Consider the following 21,192-nt stretch of genomic DNA (forward strand, 5'->3'; position numbering starts at 1 on the left):
AAGATGGAGAGTGACCTTTTGCTCAGGCAGATAATAGGACAAGGGGGATTGGTTGTAAACTTAAAAAAAAAGTGAAATATAGATTAGAGTTTAGGAGGAAAATCTTCACTGAAAGGGTGGTGAGGCACTGGAACATGTTGCCCAGAGAAGCTGTGGATGCCCCATCCCTGGGGCATTTGTTCATTAAAACAAAGTAATTTCCATATTAAACTACATATATAATAGACAACTATCAGGTAACAGTCTCATACTGCAGCACACACAAAATGCAATACAAAATACTACATAGAGAATTAAGTCTCTATGATTTAACAGTTTCCATTGTAATGCCTGTTTTGATATCTCTATACATATTTAATAATTGTTTCTGGAGAAAGTAGATACATATGTCCTTTCCCCTTAGACCTTCTGTTTTGTTTTTCTTTTTTTTTTTCTTTGTTGTTGTTGTTGTTGTTGTTGTTTTTGGTTTCTTTCTTTACCTATTGAACAACACTGAAATTTTACGTATAGCCAAATGGTCAGGTTTTCTTCTTTTCAAAGCCTAATAACCTCTCCTCTCCCCTCATCTCCTCTCCAAAAAATCTGATTTTTTTTTCAAAAGTCTTCTAAAAAGTCGGTATAATATCTTGGTTTATCTATCACTCTCCAACAAGTAGAGGTATATCATTACATTTTTGTCAAAGCTGGATTTACTGAAGGTGAACACAGTTGACATCCATGAGCTCTGTGAAAGCATCTGTGAATGTTATCCTATGTACTCCATGAGTGCTCACATAAAGACTATAGGATACATAACTATGTCTCTATCACCTATCAGTTTCCTGAAACAAATAGCTATATATTGGAAAATATTTATTTTATCAGAAAATATTTCATTTTCTTTCTATTGTTAATCACATCTCGATTTTTTTCTAAAGCAAACAATATTACTATCTAAAATATGTATAACACTGTCCCCAAATAAAATAAAACCCTTAGTTGGACCTGAATGAAAAAAACATGTCTAAATAGTGTTTAAAAAAGAACTAAGTTGGAACAGGCAGTCTTACTTTATTTATATATTTTTTTTTTACTTTATTTTATTTTTTTTTACTTATTTTACTTACATTTTATTTTTTATTTACTTACTTTTTATTTACTTATAACCTGGAACAGGTTGCCAAGAGAAGTTGTAGATGCCGCATCCCTAGAGGTGTTCAAGGCCAAGCTGTATGAGGCCTTGGCCAACCTGACCTAGAATGTGGTATACCTGTCTATGACAGGGGGGTTGGAGTTAGACGATCCCTTCTGAACCCCAGCCATTTTATGATTTATCTCAAGTACGTGTTAGTCTGAATTTCCAAGTTTCAGTTATTATCCATAAGAATGTTATGTAGTCATGGTCAGTTTTGAACAGCTAAGCATAGGTATTACTTCTCTAAATGTTACAGGTTTCTTCAACAGTTGGTAGATTGTATAAACTTAATAAAGCAAGGACATTTGGTTAGGAAAAAGAAAGAAAAAAAAAAGTTACAAAGTCTGCAAGTGCAAAAGACCAATGATTTTAAGCTGTGCAATTATAATTAAATGGCTCAAAGTACTGGGGGGGGGGGGGGAATAAAACAAACAAACAAACAAAAAAAAACCTGTAAGAGAAACATGATGGTTTAACACTGATAGGTGCTAAGCTCTACTGCATCTCTCTCCCACTTCCCTGCCTTAAAAAGGATGAGGGGGCGGAGGGAATATATGATGAAATTGATGAAATAAAGCTCATGGGTTGAGATAAGGACAGGAAGATCATTCACCAATTATCATCATGAGAAAAACTGACTCAGCATAAGGGAGAATAATGTAATGTATTGCCAACTAGTAACAGACTAGAGCAGTGAGAACAATAAGCAACTAAAACCACCTTCCCCACCCCTCTTCCCCACCCCTCTCCACCCCCGTCACTCCCACATCAACCCTCTTCTACTTGCTCTTCACAAGCAGTGCAGGAGAACAGAAAATGGGAGCTGCAGTCAGTCTATAACATCTCTGCTCTTTCTAACTTACTCTCTGCCCCTGCTCCAGTGTGGCATCCCTCCCACGGGAACCCATCCCAAACTAATCCTGTGGGGGCTTTCCCACAGACAGCAGCTCTTCAAGAACTGTCCCAGTACACATCCGTACCATGGGGTCCATCTGTCAGGAGCAAACTGCAAAACGTGGGTCCCCCACGGGTGGCAGCTCCCCCACAGAGCCTCTGCTCCTGCATGGCCTCCTCTCCATGGGCTGCAGCTCCGACCTGGGGCCTGCTCCTGCATGGGCTCTCCACGGACCGCAGCCTCCTCCAGGCCACATCCACCTGCTCCACCCGGGGCTCCCCCATGGGCTGCAGCGTGGAGATCTGCTCCATGTAGGACCCATGGGCTGCAGGGGGACACCCTGCTCCACCAGGAGCCTCTCCACAGGCCGCAGGGGAGCTTCTACTCTAGGCTTCCTGTTCTCCTTCTGCACTGACCTGGCTGTCTGCAGGGCTGTTTCTCTCTGCGTTTTCTCATTCTTCTCCCCCAGCTGCTGTTGTGCAGCAGATTTTTTTTTCTCCTTTCTTAAATCTGCTCTCACAGAAGCACAAATAGTTTCACTCATGGGCTTAGCTTTTGCCAACAGTTGGTTCCTGCTGAGCTAAGTAGAGCTGCCTTGTATCTAACTTGGGGTAGCTTCTGGACTCTTTTCACATAGGACACCCCTGAAGACCACTACCTCCCTCTCATCTCCTCCTCCCTCTGAATCCTGAGCCTAATACAAAGTATGGTTTTGGATACAGATGATTTTAAATTCCACAGATGTAGTTCACAAATATCTTGCAGATTCTAAAACTGTAAAACCTGTGCAGGGTTTCTAGAAGCTCTATCACTGAACCTGGTATAGACACTAAATTCTATAAAATGAACATTAAGTTTGGGGAGGACCTTAGAGAATAATTACATTTTTTCTAGCAAAACAAGAACACTTGTAACTCAGGAAGTGAATATAGTAAATTAATCTGCTACAGAAGTGACAAGACAGGTTAGCCTCAAGATCTTTTTGTAAAAAGATCTTGACATTAAGTGCTGCTATTTAATCATGTAAAATTGGTTAAAATAACTACAGGTATGACTTCAATCAGTGTTAGCAGTTTCTCTCCATTAAAAACAAACAAACAAACAAACAAAAGTAGTCTCATTTTTTTGAACTGATCAAAGTTCTCTGTAATACAGTTAGACATGCTGTAATGCATTCATTTCAGTTTTAGATCCCTTATTTCGATTTTTCTCAGCTTTTACAAGGAAAGGAGATAATACATTATCCCCAGCTGTACATTTTCACCAAATGTCATACATATCATATGCAATGGTCAGAACATTCTTCAGCAAAACCAGTGAAGATGCTTCTTATAACACACAGTAATAAACATCCAGTAGCTGAGTGGATCATAAACCACCGATGAAAACAGTATTAGATTTATTCAAGAATTTGGATAGTTTTTACTCAAGCACACATTTTTCTGTGGTAACAAAACCAAAATTGGTACTGATAACTATTATGAGACATTGTGCTGTTAGAAATCTCCTGTCAAGCTTACATATGAGGAACAAACTCCAATTGCTCCAAAGGCTCAGACAACTGTCTCTTAATGACATTTTAAAACAGTAATTATTGGCTCAGTTAATAACCCTGGTTTCAGCAGTGCTTTGGCCGTCTATGCAGATATACAGTGAAGTGTTTTTAAGATGTCATAAGGGGACCAAAGGAATCATTTTGGTCAATTGTGTAAATGTTTTGTGCACATAATATTGACTTGGAACATGTTACATCACAGGACACTTTTGGATCTCTTTCAGTGTAGAAAACATCTAAAAGTTACTGTAGGTAAATACCTTTTAGAAACACAACTGTTCTGAAAGTATACCTACAAGACATATGCAGAAGAAATTCAAATTAGCACAGTTTTGTTGTTTGGGAAAAAAAAAAAAAAAATAATCAGAATTTAGCATTACTTGGATTCTAGAAGAATTATCAGAAACATTTTTAAAATTTGTAGGGTACAAAATGAGAAAAGTTGTTTCTGTATTTTTCTTGTTTTAGAAAAAAAAAATCTATTTTTCTGTGTTTGTTTTGTGTGTGTGTGTGTGTGTGAGCATTTGTATGTAGCTATTGCATAGTATCCTTAATATTAGAACTGTACTAGAATAGGTATTATGACACCACAGACTTTGCAGTTTAAAGTAACAGGCAACCAGAGTACTGGAGATATCGCACATAAGAACAAAACCATTTGAATTTACATTTAAATCTCTTCACAAAATAGCATTGTTTGTTTAGTAGGGAAGGAATGTACTTAATTTTTTCTACTTTTCTGTCCACTAGGTCTATTTTACAAAAATATTCACTTTCCTCTAAAATGAGAGAAGAAATTAAATTATTTACATGAAATAATTTAAGTGCACTTTTAAACTGAGTGTCATTGCTACCAGCAATAATGCAAACACAAACTGAAAATATGTGATAAATTTTAACTATCCTTAGATTGCACTTTACACAGATCTTGCTTGCCTAAGCATTTAGACTCTTCAGTGCGAAAAGTTATAGATAAGAGATAGGCAAATTGAGAAGAAAAAAAAAAAAAAAAAAAAAGATAAAAAAATGAATTGTTCAAGGTGAAGACAAAGCATGAAATCGAATGTTTGGTCAGTATAGCAAGAAAAAAAAAAAAAAAAAAAGGTAATCCTGGTAGCAGTGTATTTGAAATACTAGAATATGGAAGCAATTTTGACTTTATGGTCTATTAGAGAGAAGACAGTGGTGAATCAAAATAGTTACTCTAAACCCACCTGTGGAAATTTAGGTATGGACACATAAAAATTTGGGGTCCCATTCCTGCAATGAAATTGGTGGTAGCAGCCAATTTGAGCTTGTATTTTTCAGGATAAAAAATCTGCACATGGACACTGAGAAATTCTGATTCAAATACGTGACCTGAGAGTCTGCACAATCTTTAGTTAAGGCATGACATGAGCAATTTAGGATCAGAAGTTTAACTTGACAGTAGTAGGACAATTTGTCACCATGTTTCTGAAGAATCAGAAGAATCAGAGGGGAATAAAAGTTTTATATTTCACCATTATCAGAAGGATTATTTTGACAATATCTTCCATTTTAAGCTGTTTCCAAGAAATATGTTACCAAGCTGTCATTAAAAGTGATTCAATATGCTATTGAGAAGCATGACCCTTGAACAACAAAACTGACACAAATCTCGATCTCAGAAGTCGAGTCAAGATTCCTAGAAATGTCATAGAATATATAATGTTGTCTTACACCTAGAATTAATGTTTTAATTAATTCTGTGAGCTTTAAGAAATGTCTTTAAGAAATTTCCCATTTCTTTTCAATGAGTTATACTATTTTCTCTTGACATTATTCAATCAAACATATATCAAGTGTTGTATTTGCTTGTCTCTTACATAGTTGCAAAGCAACTAAGTTACATAGCAACAAAGCCAAAGATTTGTTCCTTTAACTGGGAACTCTAAAAAAGTAATGTATAATTTTGTAATTGTGTAAGAAAAAGAATCCACTACAATGACATGAGGTAGTAACTTATAAGTGTAGCTCTGCATAGCAGAGATGTGCAGGGGACCTAGGCTATAAGGAGTACTATGGATGTAAGTCTTATTGCAGATTCAGACAAAAGGCTGGAAGGTAGCATACAAGGAAGAACATAAATGATAACATTTTTTTTTGCATAATCTTCTGCAATGTTGCCTGGTAGTCACAGTTTTGCCACTTTCTGAAAGGCTGGTACCACTGGGTTCTCCATAGCCTGTAGCTTACTCAGTGCCATAGAAGATTTCACTTAAATATATTTTCTGAAGGCTACAGCAAAGGATACCACCCTTTTCTACTCTCAGACTGTTGTAATAGTTATTTCAAGGTGATGCTCTAGTACAGAATACAAAATCTGGATATGTCACAGAAGAATTATGTATTTGAAGGACACATTACTGGCAGTTTTCAGTGAAAGGCAATATCCAAATTTTTAACAAAATTTCAAAAACTTTATTTTTTACCCACATGCAATCTAATTCTTTGAATTTTTCACCATAATTTAGAGAATGTGGCTCTGTTTGAGCCACAGTGTTATTCTCTAGGAATATTAATAATAGTCGTCTCTCACTACTGCCTGTAGTGCAATGACATTATTTCTTTATTAGATTTATCTTATCTACCTATTTGTATACAGAAGAAAGATACCAAAAACAGAAGATAAAGCTTCTTCACTTAAATTTACATTTATGCAGGTGAAAAATAATAATAATAAAAATGTTGACTAATTCTTTTGTAAGCACTCAAAGTTTAAAACACTCCCATTTTTTAAACCACTCTGTCTGCATTTCTTAAAGGGTCACTAAATCTGAACATCTCCAAGGGCAGCATCTGTGCTTACCTGTTTCACTGTCAACAGTCAGAAGAAAGAAGCACAGCTATTACTTGTGTAAGACTAGTCCCCAGGCAAAATGAAGGAGGAAATGGATTAACAGTCCTTCTTCATGCAAGTGCACAATGAGAATATCAGAGTTGTAACAGACCAAGGAGTTCTAAAACAGCTATTGGGAGTTGAAAGGTAGCCAAGGATCAGACAGGCATATTATCAAGATGTTCCTGTAGAAGGTGAAATGAAAAATTTAGTCTACCTCAATTTCTCTGAGACATTTGCAACTTCTATAGCCTGCCAATCAGACATCTTCTTCCTTCATCCCCTATCTCCTTCAATTTTGAATGTCATCTCCCCACACCATAGCAGAACTCATGAATGTATGGCATTGTCCTGTGTATGAGCAGTCAGGGAAACAAAACAAAACTAGTGGAGAGCACATCTTTCAGGCACCACAATTCATGCAATAGCATTTCTCAGTGCTCTTTGTTTCATGCTCACTTCTTCAGTAGAGAGACCTTGATGGTGAACATCAAAAAAAAGGAGCAGGACACATTCAATGGTATTCACACTTACACCTGCTGGGTGCTTTAGCTGAAAGCAAACACCACTCTGCAGGAACATTTGTGCTTACCATATGTTGGTTCTTGAAGACTACCTCACAATGCTGACCACCTCACAATCAGAGTTTTAGTATCACCAAAATGCTTCTTTATTTTTTAAGGAAAAAACATCTACAAGGCCAAAATTCACTGGGAACTGAACCTACTGCTCATGTATTGTTAAAGTGCCTTTTCTCAGCCACATTAGGTATTGTTGTAAGCTTTTAGCTCATATCCACTTTTGGTATGCATTGGGAAATATATTCTGTATTCTGAGATTTCCAGTCTATAAATACCAAGTACAGTTATAATCATTTTACTAAAGTGTATTGACTGTAATAGCGATATTACAAGTCCTCCACTAAACCCTAGCGATATGGTTTAGTGGAGGACTTGTTAGTGTTAGGTCAGAGATTGTCAGAGGTTGGACTCGATGATCTTGAGGTCTCTTCAAACCTAGACAATTCTGTGAATTCTGTGAATTCTGTAAATCAGCAGCTCAGGCACAATTCTTATTAAAAGCAACATCTCCTTCATTTTCAGTACTGTTTTTTGTTTTTGTTTTTTTTTTTAATGATTGCACTGATACATTCAGTTTATTTCAGAAGTCAGTGAAGAAAAAAATAAAATCATCTTGCACAAAATTGGCACAGGAGATAATAGGACATCTGCATAAATAAAACATGCTGAATACCATGGACAAAATAGAGAGGTTAATATGTGTAAGAGGAAGGATGTACAGAAAAAAGACCAGACTAAAAGACAGAAAGTTAGCATTTAATGTACAAATAATAATAATAATTAAAAAAAATACAAATGGGGAAGTGATTAAGATGGAAAATTTAGAAAAAATATAAAATTGACAATTGAAGATCATGGGAAAAAAATGAAGATAAAAATCTTGGACTGTAAGTCAAACCAACATCTTACAGTAAGCGTTGGTTGCAAATACACAATATTTATACCACCATAGAACAAACTTATTTTAAGTCTGGGATGTTTTGTTTGTTTGTTTGTTTTTGGCTCCTGGCTATTGATTTTGCCCCAGAAGAGATGACTGAAATAAATGAATGATATTCCACACCTCATTCTCATTGTATTTTGCTACATAAAAATGTCCCCATACTAATATCTGAGAACAGGTTTCAAGGACTGCCTCAACAAAGAGACTCCCCTGCTCATCAATGACTGCCTATCATTTTGTCTTACCACTTTTTGCTAACTAATAGTGATGTTTTTTTCATCAGAGAACATTATTATCTGAATTCACAAATTGGTATCATAGGAAAAATGTTGCACATCTGAAAATGTATTATAAAAACAGAACACATTAGAAAAATGTAACTTCATAAAAGGGGGGTAAATAATTTTTTAATAAGAAAACAAACAATAAAAGCAGAAAATTTGGGAAATAGTTGCCGGGGGAGGCTGGGGGGGGGGGGTTGGAAAGACAGCCACATAAATCAGGAAACAGGTTTAGTTATCTATTTTATTTTTTTGTTTATAACAAGAAAGATTTATTTGAAATTAATTTGATTTTCCTTTTCTTTCATAAACCCCTTAATTAGTTTGTCAATGCTTAGTTGAGTCAATTATTCTAGGAATATGTCAAGGAATTTGTTCACATAGGTAACCATGCATATGGAAGACAAGACATGTACCTTGAGGGAGAAGAGTCAGTGAAAAAAAATCAACATTTCTTATCATAGGTTTAAAAGTTTCTCATCTAAGTCTCGATACCAGTAACTCACTGTGCTGCAGAATGTTTCCAGAACAAAGGAATACTGACAGTGAAACAAGGGAAGCTTGACCCTCACAGAACAACCAGTATGGCATCTGAAATGACGGAAATAATGGTTAGAAAACATAGTTTAGAAATGGCTACATAAATACTCTTCAAACTGAACAGATGTTCCTTTTCCAGTTTCCCTAAAAACTCTATGAGTGGATAAAGAGTAAGAAAAGAGATTAGAGTAGTGGAATTTCAACTCTTACTTTGCAACAGTGTTGTATGTTGCATTAAATATACCTAAATGCAATTTCAAAATCAAAGACATAGGTTATCAAGCCTCTCTAAAGTTGTTTGTTTGTTTGTTTTTTAAAGCTTTTTTAAAGTCTTAAGCTTTCTTTACTCAAACTCTCAAGAGCTGCCCAAGCAAGCAACAGCTGTTCCAGTTCCTGAATCTGAATTCCAAAAAGCTATGTAGTCAGATATAAATTTGATATATCCATTTTCAACTTAGGTCCATCCTTTTTCTAACAGTAAAGACACAAAAAATAAGTTCTCTTATTGGAAGGGAGAGATTCTGTCACCAATCCTTTGTATGTCACAATGTTCTGATACCCGATCAAAGTAGTGAATTATTATTTAGTCACTGTATTCTAAATTATTGACAAGGGCACCTATAGTCCATTTCATGCACTTTTTTATTTCTGTGTTTCACATTATTTTAAAAATAGGTTCATATATAAGGAGAAAATAAAGTACATTAAAATGGGTGGTACAGCTAGAGGGGATAAAAAGAGGAAACATGCATTTAGTGAAATAAACCTGTTCTTTAGGAGATACCAGCACATAACAAATGAAAATAAAACACCTAATGCCCAATTAATAAGGAATTCCACAAATATATACTTATTAGACAAGGAAGAAAGGAACTTTAACAATTCCACTGTATAAGAATATTTATTTCCACTCATTAGCAAGTATTGTTAATAAATGTGATGCGTCCTCAGGCATAAGAGAGGGAATGTAAGGAAAAATGGAATGGAATTCCTTCACAAATGAAAGAGAAAACTACCAACACCAGCCAATAGTAAAGAGTATTCATTTCTTTTCAAATAAACAAATCTACATTAGTTAGAACTGGAAGTTGACAATTAAGTTATAGATGAGGTTGAGATTAGGTAAATCTCAGATTTTTGGGTAGGTATCTATTGAAGAGATGGGATTACTGATTTAGATATCTAATTGATTATTGTGTCTATAAAGCTAAATGGGAAAAATTAAAATCTCAAGTCCTCCTACCAAAGTCAGATGGTTTTCCGTTAGTACTTGTACTCAGCACTTAGATCCAAAATATTTGCTATCACAATAATCTCTAAAACTGATATCACAAAATACTGTTTAGTTCTGACCCTCTACCAGAGATGCTTTGGAGTGGTGATGTTCATCAGTTTGCTGAAGAATTCCTCAAAACAAAGAAATGCTAATACAAAACCCAGTCTGAATTGTATTATTAGCTAAATCAACATTGCTTGTGCTGATGGACTAAGGCATTTCAGGCTGCATTACTTCAGACCATCTTTAGTGATGTCTTGTGAACTGAAGTCCCCTTAGTGGTTTAGGTACTGAAAAATGAGCTCCAACCCAATTATCTAGTGAGACACTCAAAAGTCTAATTGCTTATATTCAAAGCCTTGACAAGAGGATTGATTGCCTCAGTGCTCCAGGACTTCATGATGCTAAGGTTAAGTGTACAAATTTCTTATCATGAAATTGGAACTAGCAGTGCACTGAGCAGTGTCCATCAAGTGCCCAGAGATGCATGACACGTGGCAGCCCTTAGCTGTCTGAGGACATCTCCAGAGGAGACATGGGATTTGTGTTAACACCTCGAGAGACATGGACTCCTATGGTCAGGGGTCAGCAGCCATGGATTGCAGTCTAAAAACTCTGTTCCTCAGGTTATGTAGATCCTCAGCAACACGGGTACCTTCAGCTGTCCCTGCCTTTGTGGAACTGCATGAATTTGGGGTAGCATAGAGAGTCTTTGGGCACATCGTAGCTGTTTAAGGGTTGTAAATGAAGTTCCATTATTACTACTATTAAAAGAAAAATATGGGATGATCTTTCTTCTAATACATATTTTAAATGCCTCCAAAGTTTTTTCTATTTAAAAAACTGATTTTCTTTGAGAATCAAAATAAATCACTTTTCAAAGACTACTTTTTTCTGCAATATAAAAATACCAAGTTTCACGATCTCCATACCACTTCAATGTTAATGGCAAGCCAATGGCACAGATCTCATCATTTGTGTTAACAGCTCTATATTAACTTGTCAACGTCACACACACAACTACTGAAGACTAATGAACACTCAAGAAACTGAGATCTTCAAAGTACTCTTCACAGGGTGTGCAGGGACAGAACATGCCTAGCTTGAAAGGAACCAGAAGAAACTGAAGTTTTATCTTTTTTTTCTACATAAATTAAAATCTGCAGATCAGGATTGGAGGGAAGCAACAACTCACAGGAAGTTCATAGAATAAATAATAACTGTTATTTTAAGCTAAGCAATGAATAGATGAAAATATATTAAATAGCAGTGCTGTTTCTCAATCTCACCTCACTTTTTCCTGTTAACAGAAAAAAAAAAAAAAAGTTTGTCATTAGATCAAGTGTTCCCCAGATGAATTCATTTATTAAAATAATATTTCATATAACTAAGTTCTGCCCTGTAGACTGATTACCAGCATTACATTTAGAGTATCTCATATCTGCACAGAGCAAGCTTAATTGGATATATCAGTCATTTGGTACATTCTTCTTCCCTTTCTGGATTATTTTAGCTTTTCAGCTGACAGGTTTATGGTGAGTGTGAATAAATTCAGAGAAGAGTTTAAAAAAAAAAATCAATGTCAATGCTGAGAATGAATGAGAACAGCAGGTAATGTGTCTATACAAAGAAAGAAAGGGATATACACATACATTGATAATAATGACATTCTAGGCACTTAGTCCTACATCCATAATGTTTCCATCCTGTTGGCACTGTCTGGTTCTTCTACTGGCTTGAAAAAGGCCTAAGTATTCATAAATATTCTAAGGTCAGCTGCATGTTCCACTGCTGCCTCTAGCCCCAAGTAGCCACAAACCATTAATGTGATTTGAGACTAGATCAGTCTCTCAAATTCAATTTTTCAGAGTACTGAGGAATATAACAATCCGTGCCACTGATCAAACTTCACATAGCACAATGTAGCTAGCAATGCAACCAGATAGAAACCAGCTATTTGCAATGTTCAATTGTTGATTATCAAAGTAAACATTGATTATCAAACAGAAGTAATCAAGCTGAAGAAAATATCTATATTCCATACTTAAGGGTGTACTGAAAAACTAAAGCAAAAGCTGACGTGCTCCACACAGTCTTTTATGCTTTCTCAATATCCAGACAATATATCATCTCACTTGAAGAGAATTCCTTCTGCTGCCCCAACATGTGTCTGCTTTGTAAAGAGGCTCCTCTCATGGTGTAAGAGAAAATAATATTAATTTCCAGTCTTCTTTGTAAACACTTCTTAATTCATCAGGTTAGTTTTATAGCACTTTGGTGGAATGAAAATTACTAGTTAATTAAGCTTCTAGTGACTTGAGGCATATACATCTTCCTAAACATCCATTTGTCTGGCAGTATGGAAAATGCCAACATCCCAATTAATATTTAATTTGTAACTGGAGTTTCAAGATACTGTTATAAGAACGATGTAAGAAAACTATGCCCGATAATCAAGTTGTACAGACCTAAAAATATGCTTAATGAAACTTGTCACTCCAAGCCTCATGCATCTAAACTTTAATATTCAGATACTTTATGTGCAGACTTCCTAAAGGACTTGCATACCAGTATGAAAGAACTCAGTCAATGCTTTGCATGAAGCTTAAATGAATCACCGGTAATGACAGCCACAGTGAAATAAATCAAAATTATATTTGACATTACTAAGGAGGACACTGGGGATTATAAACTACTATAGTCAATCTAAATGGCGATTTAAATCAAAGCATATTGGTTGAGTTTATCATCAGGCTAGTCACACAGGTTCATTCACGGCCCTGCTAGTGACAGTGAACCAGAATTTCACTGCAGCCCTTAGATTTTCTATTTAGATTGGCATTAATCCTATTTCTTGAGAACAGCTCCCATTAAAAGTGAGAAAATTCTCTTTTGAGATCTTCCAGGCATAAAAATTCTGCTGATTCATTAAAGCTTTCCTGATTTATGAAGCACCCTAGAGGCTTTGATCCCCTCAGAATCAATACGCCATTCACATCTAGGACAGCAGAAGTCTCATGGTCTTCTAAGAAGATAGGAGAGCTGCAGTGAAAAATCTTTAAATACCTCTGTATGAGATGTGTACATAGATGTAGACAAGTACACATAACTATGCAAAAGCATCTAGGCCAATGATTAATATTTTGTTCAAAATAAAATTAAAAAAAACTACTTTCCTACACAAATTTTGAAGTGTCATCAGCCATAAGACAAACACAACATTGAAGAGAAACAACAGTGTATTAAGGTGTTTATTTTATAATAATTTTAAAAGAAGCAGTAACATATAAGGCACCCTACAGTATCTGACAGTTGAACCCACTCTGCCTGTGCAAAAATAAAATAAGGACACAGTGCTCAAGTTCTCTGCTTGCTTGGAAGCTAATTTTCAAGCCATGAAGTCTTACCAGAGCTTTAGCAGAGTCATTCCAGCATTGTCATTATTGACAGTGAAGCGGATTAAGTTTTCTTGGCAACTGACAGTCTCAGTATTCAAAGATATTTTACTTTCCCATCTAATCAGCTACTCCCCCTTTCACTGGGAAGTTCTCCCAAATCTGCAGGGTGATTTGGCTCTCAGCTCCATTCTGCCAAGGGAGTTAAGAGCACAGGTCCAATCCCCCCACTTAAAAGCTGCTGGAGGGCTTACATAGGCTCAGGAGTGATCCTAAGCACTGAATTGAATTTCAATAAAGGCTGTTGACAACCACTAGGTTCCTGTTTGTAGCACATTGGGAAGAAAATGCAATTTATTCTGATAAATATATGTACCAAACCTTCATACAACTAAAATCAAGCCTTCCCCTACCACCCCCAAAAAATACAGTTAACTTTTACTGAGATATTTTTTAAGTGATGTTATGATGTTTTCATGTATATATATCATATCTTTTTTAAAAATGGGTTTGCTGGGCTGTATGAAGTGCTAATAGCCTCTGTTCAGATTTCAAATTTCAAAAAGATATGTAGGCTCTTGACTCCTTTGTGAAGATATTTAAACAACTAAGTGACATTTCAATCTGTTTATTTCACATTATATATATATGTAAATATATAAAATAATTTTCCATCTGATTAATTTTTAATCATTTGAAAATCTTAGCTAAAGACTTATGGATTTGAACTGCTTCGATAGATCTTTTAAGAACAAGGCCCTACAGTTGGAGTTTGGGACATATTATTAGGAGAGTGCTGGGAAATTATGTCTACTAAACCGTCATCAGTGGATAAAATGAAAATTTCAAAGATGCTAATCTACCTGCTTTATCTGATAAATAGTTTTTTTCTGTGCAAACCAAGTAGAATGACTGAACCCAAACTCATAGGTGAACAAGTTTATCAACAAAGAAACCTTTTGATTGGTCTTGATTGTCATATACAGAATATGCCACTTTATCAATAAACATTATACTAAGTGTAATAGAACCACAGAGATAGGACTTAAATTATTTTGCCAGCAAACAGATGTGGGCCATGTCAGTGGACCCCTTCCAAAGAAATAAGGCATTTCTAGATAGCTACTATTTGTCTATATCACCGATAAATAGAAATAAATTAAAATCCCACATAATCAAGTTAAGATCAGTATGTAATGTTTACTACACTGAGAAGAATACAGAGCTAACGAGAATGAGCTTTCCATTGAAAACATACATTTGCATGCACCAACAATGAAAAACAACTTAAAATTTACAGACTTGGCTACCTGAGAACTTTTTGTTAGCAGGTTCTCCGGGAAGCATCCTGGCTTGTATCAGGAACAGTGTGACCAGCAGGGCTAGAGAGGTGATCGTCCCCCTGTACTCAGCTCTGGTGAGGCCGCACCTCGAGTACTGTGTTCAGTTTTGGGCCCCTCGCTACAAGAAGGACATTGAGGTGCTTGAGCGGGTTCAGAGAAGGGCGACGAAGCTGGTGAGGGGCCTGGAGAACAAGTCCTACGAGGAGCGGCTGAGGGTGCTGGGCTTGTTCAGCCTGGAGAAGAGGAGGCTCAGAGGCGACCTTATCGCTCTCTATAGGTACCTCAAGGGACCTATAAGGACTGTAGTGAGGTGGGGGTTGGCCTGTTCTCCCACGTGCCTGGTGACAGGACGAGGGGGAATGGGCTTAAGTTGAGCCAGGGGAGTTTTAGGTTAGATGTTAGGAAGAACTTCTTCACTGAAAGGGTTGTGAGGCATTGGAACAGGCTGCCCAGGGAAGTGGTGGAGTCACCATCCCTGGAAGTCTTCAAAAGACGTTTAGATGTAGAGCTTAGGGATATTGTTTAGTGGGGACTGCTAGCGTTAGGTCAGAGGTTGGACTCGATGATCTTGAGGTCTCTTCCAACCTAGAAATTCTGTGATTCTGTGATTCTGTGAAATAAAGGCCTGGCTGCTACATTGACTAGAGGGAGACAGCAGTCTGAAGTACATCGGCTACATAGCCTATGAGAGACAGTGAAATTGGGCTGAAGAACAGATTATTTTAGAAATACCTTCATTTTCCTGGTGGTCAATGACCAATCAAAGGTTCTTAGCAGAGGTGTAATTCTGTATTTTTATTCATACTTTGACTTTTTACTCTTTCAACAGATGAAGATTACACAAGTGCAGCAGGAATGGCATGCTTCAATATCTCAAGTAGTCAGCATACTGTTGTTGGGTTCATAAGTTCTCTGTCTCTTTCTGTCCCTCCCCCCACTCCTCCTTCTTTCTTCCCTCCCACTTCTCTCTCATACTACAGTTAAAAGGAGCAGCCTAAAAGCATTCAGTTGTCAGTTTGGCTTAATATATCTTCTTCAACCTTTAAGCCAGCTCATCAGAACTCATATCATTAAGAATTCAATTTCTGGCACATTGCTTAATACACACACCCATGTTACCTCTCTTAACACCTTGTTTAAAATGACATCCTGCTAAAGGGTATGTTTTAGAATATTCTCTTCATCATGCCCTTTTCCCCATTGCACTGATACGTGTTCTCATAAGTGACTGTTTAAAATGATTTTGATTAGTACTACCTGATTCACCACTGCACACACCCAATCATAATTGAAGAATGCTATAATTTATGGAAAAGTTAATCATATAATAAATGCAAAATGTCAAATATGACAATATTCACCTTTTGTCTGTTATTACTCTATAGGCAGATATGTGTACACACAGGAATATAATGTTTATTGCATTCTAGTGGAATAAAAATCCATTTTAGAAACTTGCAACTCTTTCACTGTAAATTAAGGCACATCTAAATAGACTCTTTTCAGCATTTCTCAGATATTTCGGTTTCCTATTAAATTATCATATGCATTTAATTTTCTCAGCTAAGACTACAGTAAGATAGCAACATATAGCCAAGTGTTCAAACACTGTGTTGTTCAGCAAATAAGTAATAACACATTGGAAATACAATCCTTTTGCAAAGCTCATAGAGGTATTGGTAGGCAAGATACACTCTCATTCTCTTAAATGATCCCAGTGAGCTATGATCAGGCTGAATACAGTACATTATTCTGCTTTTTAAAGGGAGGGGAAAAAGGGATAGGGGGTTGTTGATTACATATGCATCTTTCTGTTCTGCATATCTGAACAAATATGAATTGATTCTGTTAAAACATATATATATTTTAAAAAGGCTGAGTGAAGAATTTTCAAATGCAAAAGTACTCAAACTGTATAAGCAAGGTACTATCTATATAGCATATGTGTCAGAGATTTCATAATGATCTTCATTCCTTTGAGAAAGAAATCAGAATACTCAAATATACTATCAGTCCTGGAAACACCACTTTGCTAAGAGTCTAAGGATGTTCACTCCAGATGGTATTTAATGCTACTTTCTTTTCTGTCTAAAAAATATAATAGATCTTTTGTGGGGGTTGGTGGGTGATTTTTGTTTTTTGTTTTTCAAATCATTTGTGGATTTTGATTTGTTTGTTTGTTTTTATGGGTAACATGCTAATGATATTTGGATAACCTAATTATGCTTCTTTGTAATATCAAAGGCAGGAATTCCATTCTGTTCCTGTAATATTTCAGGTGTAATTTCAATAAATAAATGTAGGGCAATAAGACTTTCCAGTTACTGATCTACCGCAAGTCACATGTCAAATGCAGTTTTCCCTTGTGCCAATAGGTGAGACAATCTTATAATAAGAAGCTACATCCCAGTAGCATGTGTCCTAGGTATTAATAAAATCTAATATATATTACCATTGCAAATCTTTTAGCCTAGCAGAGTGCAGTTCTGAGGAAGATTCAAAGGACACTTCAGAGAGGTGATTTGATGTCTGTCCCTTGCACATCACAGAATCACAGAATCACAGAATTTCTAGGTTGGAAGAGACCTCAAGATCATCGAGTCCAACCTCTGACCTAACGCTAACAATCCCCACTAAACCATATCCCTAAGCTCTACATCTAAACGTCTTTTAAAGACTTCCAGGGATGGTGACTCCACCACTTCCCTGGGCAGCCTGTTCCAGTGTCTAACAACCCTTTTGGTAAAGAAGTTCTTCCTAACATCTAACCTAAAACTCCCCTGGCTCAACTTAAGCCCATTCCCCCTCGTCCTGTCACCAGGCACATGGGAGAACAGACCAACCCCCACCTCGCTACAGCCTCCCTTGAGGTACCCATAGAGAGCGATAAGGTCGCCTCTGAGCCTCCTCTTCTCCAGGCTGAACAAGCCCAGCTCCCACAGCCGCTCCTCGTAGGACTTGTTCTCCAGGCCCCTCACCAGCTTCGTTGCCCTTCTCTGAACCCGCTCAAGCACCTCCATGTCCTTGTAGCGAGGGGCCCAAAACTGAACACAGTGCTCGAGGTGCGGCCTCACCAGAGCTGAGTACAGGGGGACGATCACCTCCCTAGCCCTGCTGGTCACACTGTTCCTGATACAAGCCAGGATGCCGTTGGCCTTCTTGGCCACCTGAGCACACTGCTGGCTCATATTCAGCCGACTATCAACCATCACTCCCAGGTCCTTCTCTGCCTGGCAGCTTTCCAACCATTCCTCTCCCAGCCTGTAGCTCTGCTTGGGGTTATTGCGCCCCAGGTGCAGGACCCGGCACTTGGCCTTGTTGAACTTCATGCAGTTGACCTCAGCCCATCGGTGCAGCCTATCCAGATCCTCCTGCAGAGCTTTCCTACCCTAGAGCAGATCGACACATGCGCATAGCTTGGTGTCATCTGCAAACTTACTGAGGGTGCACTCAATGCCCTCGTCCAGATCATCAATGAAGATATTAAAGAGGACCAGCCCCAGCACCGATCCCTGGGGGACGCCACTAGTGACTGGCCTCCAACTGGATTTGACTCCATTCACCATGACTCTTTGGGCCCAGCTATCCAGCCAATTTCTAAGCCAATGAAGTGTGCGCCAGTCCAAGCCAAGAGCAGCCAGTTTCTTGAGGAGAATGCTGTGGGAGACGGTGTCAAAAGCCTTGCTGAAGTCAAGGTAGACCACATCCACAGCCTTTCCCTCATCCACCAAGCACGTCACTTTGTCACAGGAGATCAGGTTTGTCAAGCAGGATCTGCCTTTCATAAACCCATGCTGACTGGGCCTGATTGCCTGCTTGCCCTGCAAATGCTGCGTGGTGACTCTCAAGAGGATCTGCTCCATGAGCTTCCCTGGCACTGAGGTCAAACTGACAGGCCTGTAGTTTCCCGGGTCTGCCCTCTGGCCCTTCTTGTAGATGGGCGTCATGTTTGCTAGCCACTAGTCAACTGGGACCTCCCCTGATAGCCAGGACTGCTGATAAATGATGGATAGTGGCTTGGCCAGCTCCTCTGCCAGTTCACTCAGTACCCTTGGGTGGCACATACAGCAGCAAGCTCAGCGCTCACCAGGTCTTCACTCACAAGATGTTACTAACCTAAAGGGACAACCCAGGGATGTGTGCAGGAGCAAAATATTCTGAGGACATTTCACAATTTAATAACCCACTGGAGTACAGCTATCTGAAGTCATTTGTGACCTCTAGCATGATATTAGTAATACATAGTTAAGTTCAGGTGCTGGCAGAAATTAGCACAATTTTATCATTAATGAAAAACAAAAGTGTAAGAACAATGACTGGAATTTAAAAAATAAATAAATAAATAAACAAAAACGTGATCAGAACAAATAGGGAGAAAAAGAGGATGTTTTAAATTTAAATCCCTTTCAGTCCTGGAGGTTCCAAAATCTATTATACACCATGTGACTACATCACCACTGAAAACTATCACCATTGTTCTTAATAATATAATAATATGTATATGCTAAAATAAGTTACCCCAACTATAATCTGGAGAACTCTTATTCTTGATCCAGGATTGTACTCTGCTATACACTTTGAAAAAGAAACAAACAAAATGTCACTACCCTTGCATCACATAAGTTAATAGTAAATACAGGATATAAAATTTAACATAGACTGGTACAGAAAACAATAACATAGCATTGGTCAGGATGATATGTGGTGATGGCAGTATAAGATCCTAAATTTACATACTTTTGAAGATATTTTTAGGCATTTTTGGCAAGAGCATTTTTAGGCTTAGAGGTCAATCTCAAAAAGGTGAAGGGTAGAAACCACAGGGAGAATATACACATTCTTGTAGAACTAAATAGTAGAAGAATTTAGTTATGAAAGGCAGAGGGAAAATGGGGTAATCCTTGGAAAGTCAGATATAGTAAGTGGTGGGTATTTTGTCCTTTTGTTTTGTAAAAGGAGAAAGCTTTAAAATTCCCTTTGTATGGTAAGTGGGGGAAAAAAAAAAAAAAAAAAAGGAAAGAAAAAAAAAAGAAAAAAAAATAGAAAAAAGAAACAGAGGAAGGTGGAATATAAATAGAAAGAGTAACAGAAAAGCATAAGAATGATGAAATAAATCAAGAAATCCAATGGGCTGAATCACATAGAGGGGATTAGAAAAGAAGAGGAAGTAATAGATTTCTGAATCTCTGAATAAGGTGAAATTGGAAATAGTTTCTTGAAGTGTCTTCTGATTAGACACAGAAGATATACCAACCAGTGAGGAGGAATAAAAGGAAGAAAAAGCCATATCTATAGAAGGGAGGCAAGCATCAAATAAAGAGCAAATCAGACTGATTTGACCAATAACCATTTTAAGCCATGGAACAGCTGAATGACAAACAGAAAGGGAAAGCTGGTGACCTCAGGAACAAGGGAAGACAATGGTCAAATAAAGGACATTCAACACAGGTAACAAAAGTGTGTACTGAGTTGACAGCATTTCACTTAGTAAGTGGAAGACTCAAATTGATATTGCAAATTAAATGAAGATAAGTGATAGAAGATCCAGAGGAAAATTTAGCATACAGGACTGAAAGCATAAAAGGATAAGAAATAAATAAATAAAATAAAACAAAACAAAACAAAATAAAATAAATATTTAAGGAAAAGACTAATGTAAATGAAAACAAATTTGGGGGGGGGGGGGGGGAAGAAAGAAAAGAAAAGAAAAAAAAAAAAAAGAAGAGTAAAGAAAGAGAATAGAAGATGGAATTCAGAGGAAATGGGGAGAAACAAAACAATGACACAAGCAACTAATATGGAAGGATGAATAGGGAAGGAAAAGAGTCCGAAGACCCAAAGAAAGAAAGGCACAAAGAAAGACAGACTCAAAGAAAGATAGACCAAATGAAGCAGAAAGTAGGAAGACAAGAAATAGTTTAAACTGAATATAGTGTTCTTTTCTTGAAAGATGCAATAGGTATTTGTGTTAAATCAAAGCAGAGAGGCTTTGATCTCAAATCAGACCATAACAAAACAGTGTGATGTGGTCCAGAAACATAGCAAAAGCAACTAGGTTTGTAAGTATAATACTGTTCTGGTAAAACCAATGGGATTTAGTTCAGTCAGAAGGAGAGTTAGTGCTGAGTACTTTGGAAAACATTAACTCCGGTATTTTGTTTGTCTGGGAAAACATTACCAGTTTTGGGAATGTGTTCAAACTGTTACACCATATCTTCCCTGGAAAAAAAGTTCAGCTATGGGCTGCACAGAAGCTGATGACTAAAAATATGTCAGTTTTCAGTGGAACTCAGTACTGAAATACAATATAGAGACTGCAATTGGTCACAAAGTAAATAAATAAATAAAT

The sequence above is a fragment of the Aythya fuligula genome, chromosome 1, assembly GCF_009819795.1.
Source record: "Aythya fuligula isolate bAytFul2 chromosome 1, bAytFul2.pri, whole genome shotgun sequence".
Lineage (NCBI taxonomy): Eukaryota > Metazoa > Chordata > Aves > Anseriformes > Anatidae > Aythya > Aythya fuligula.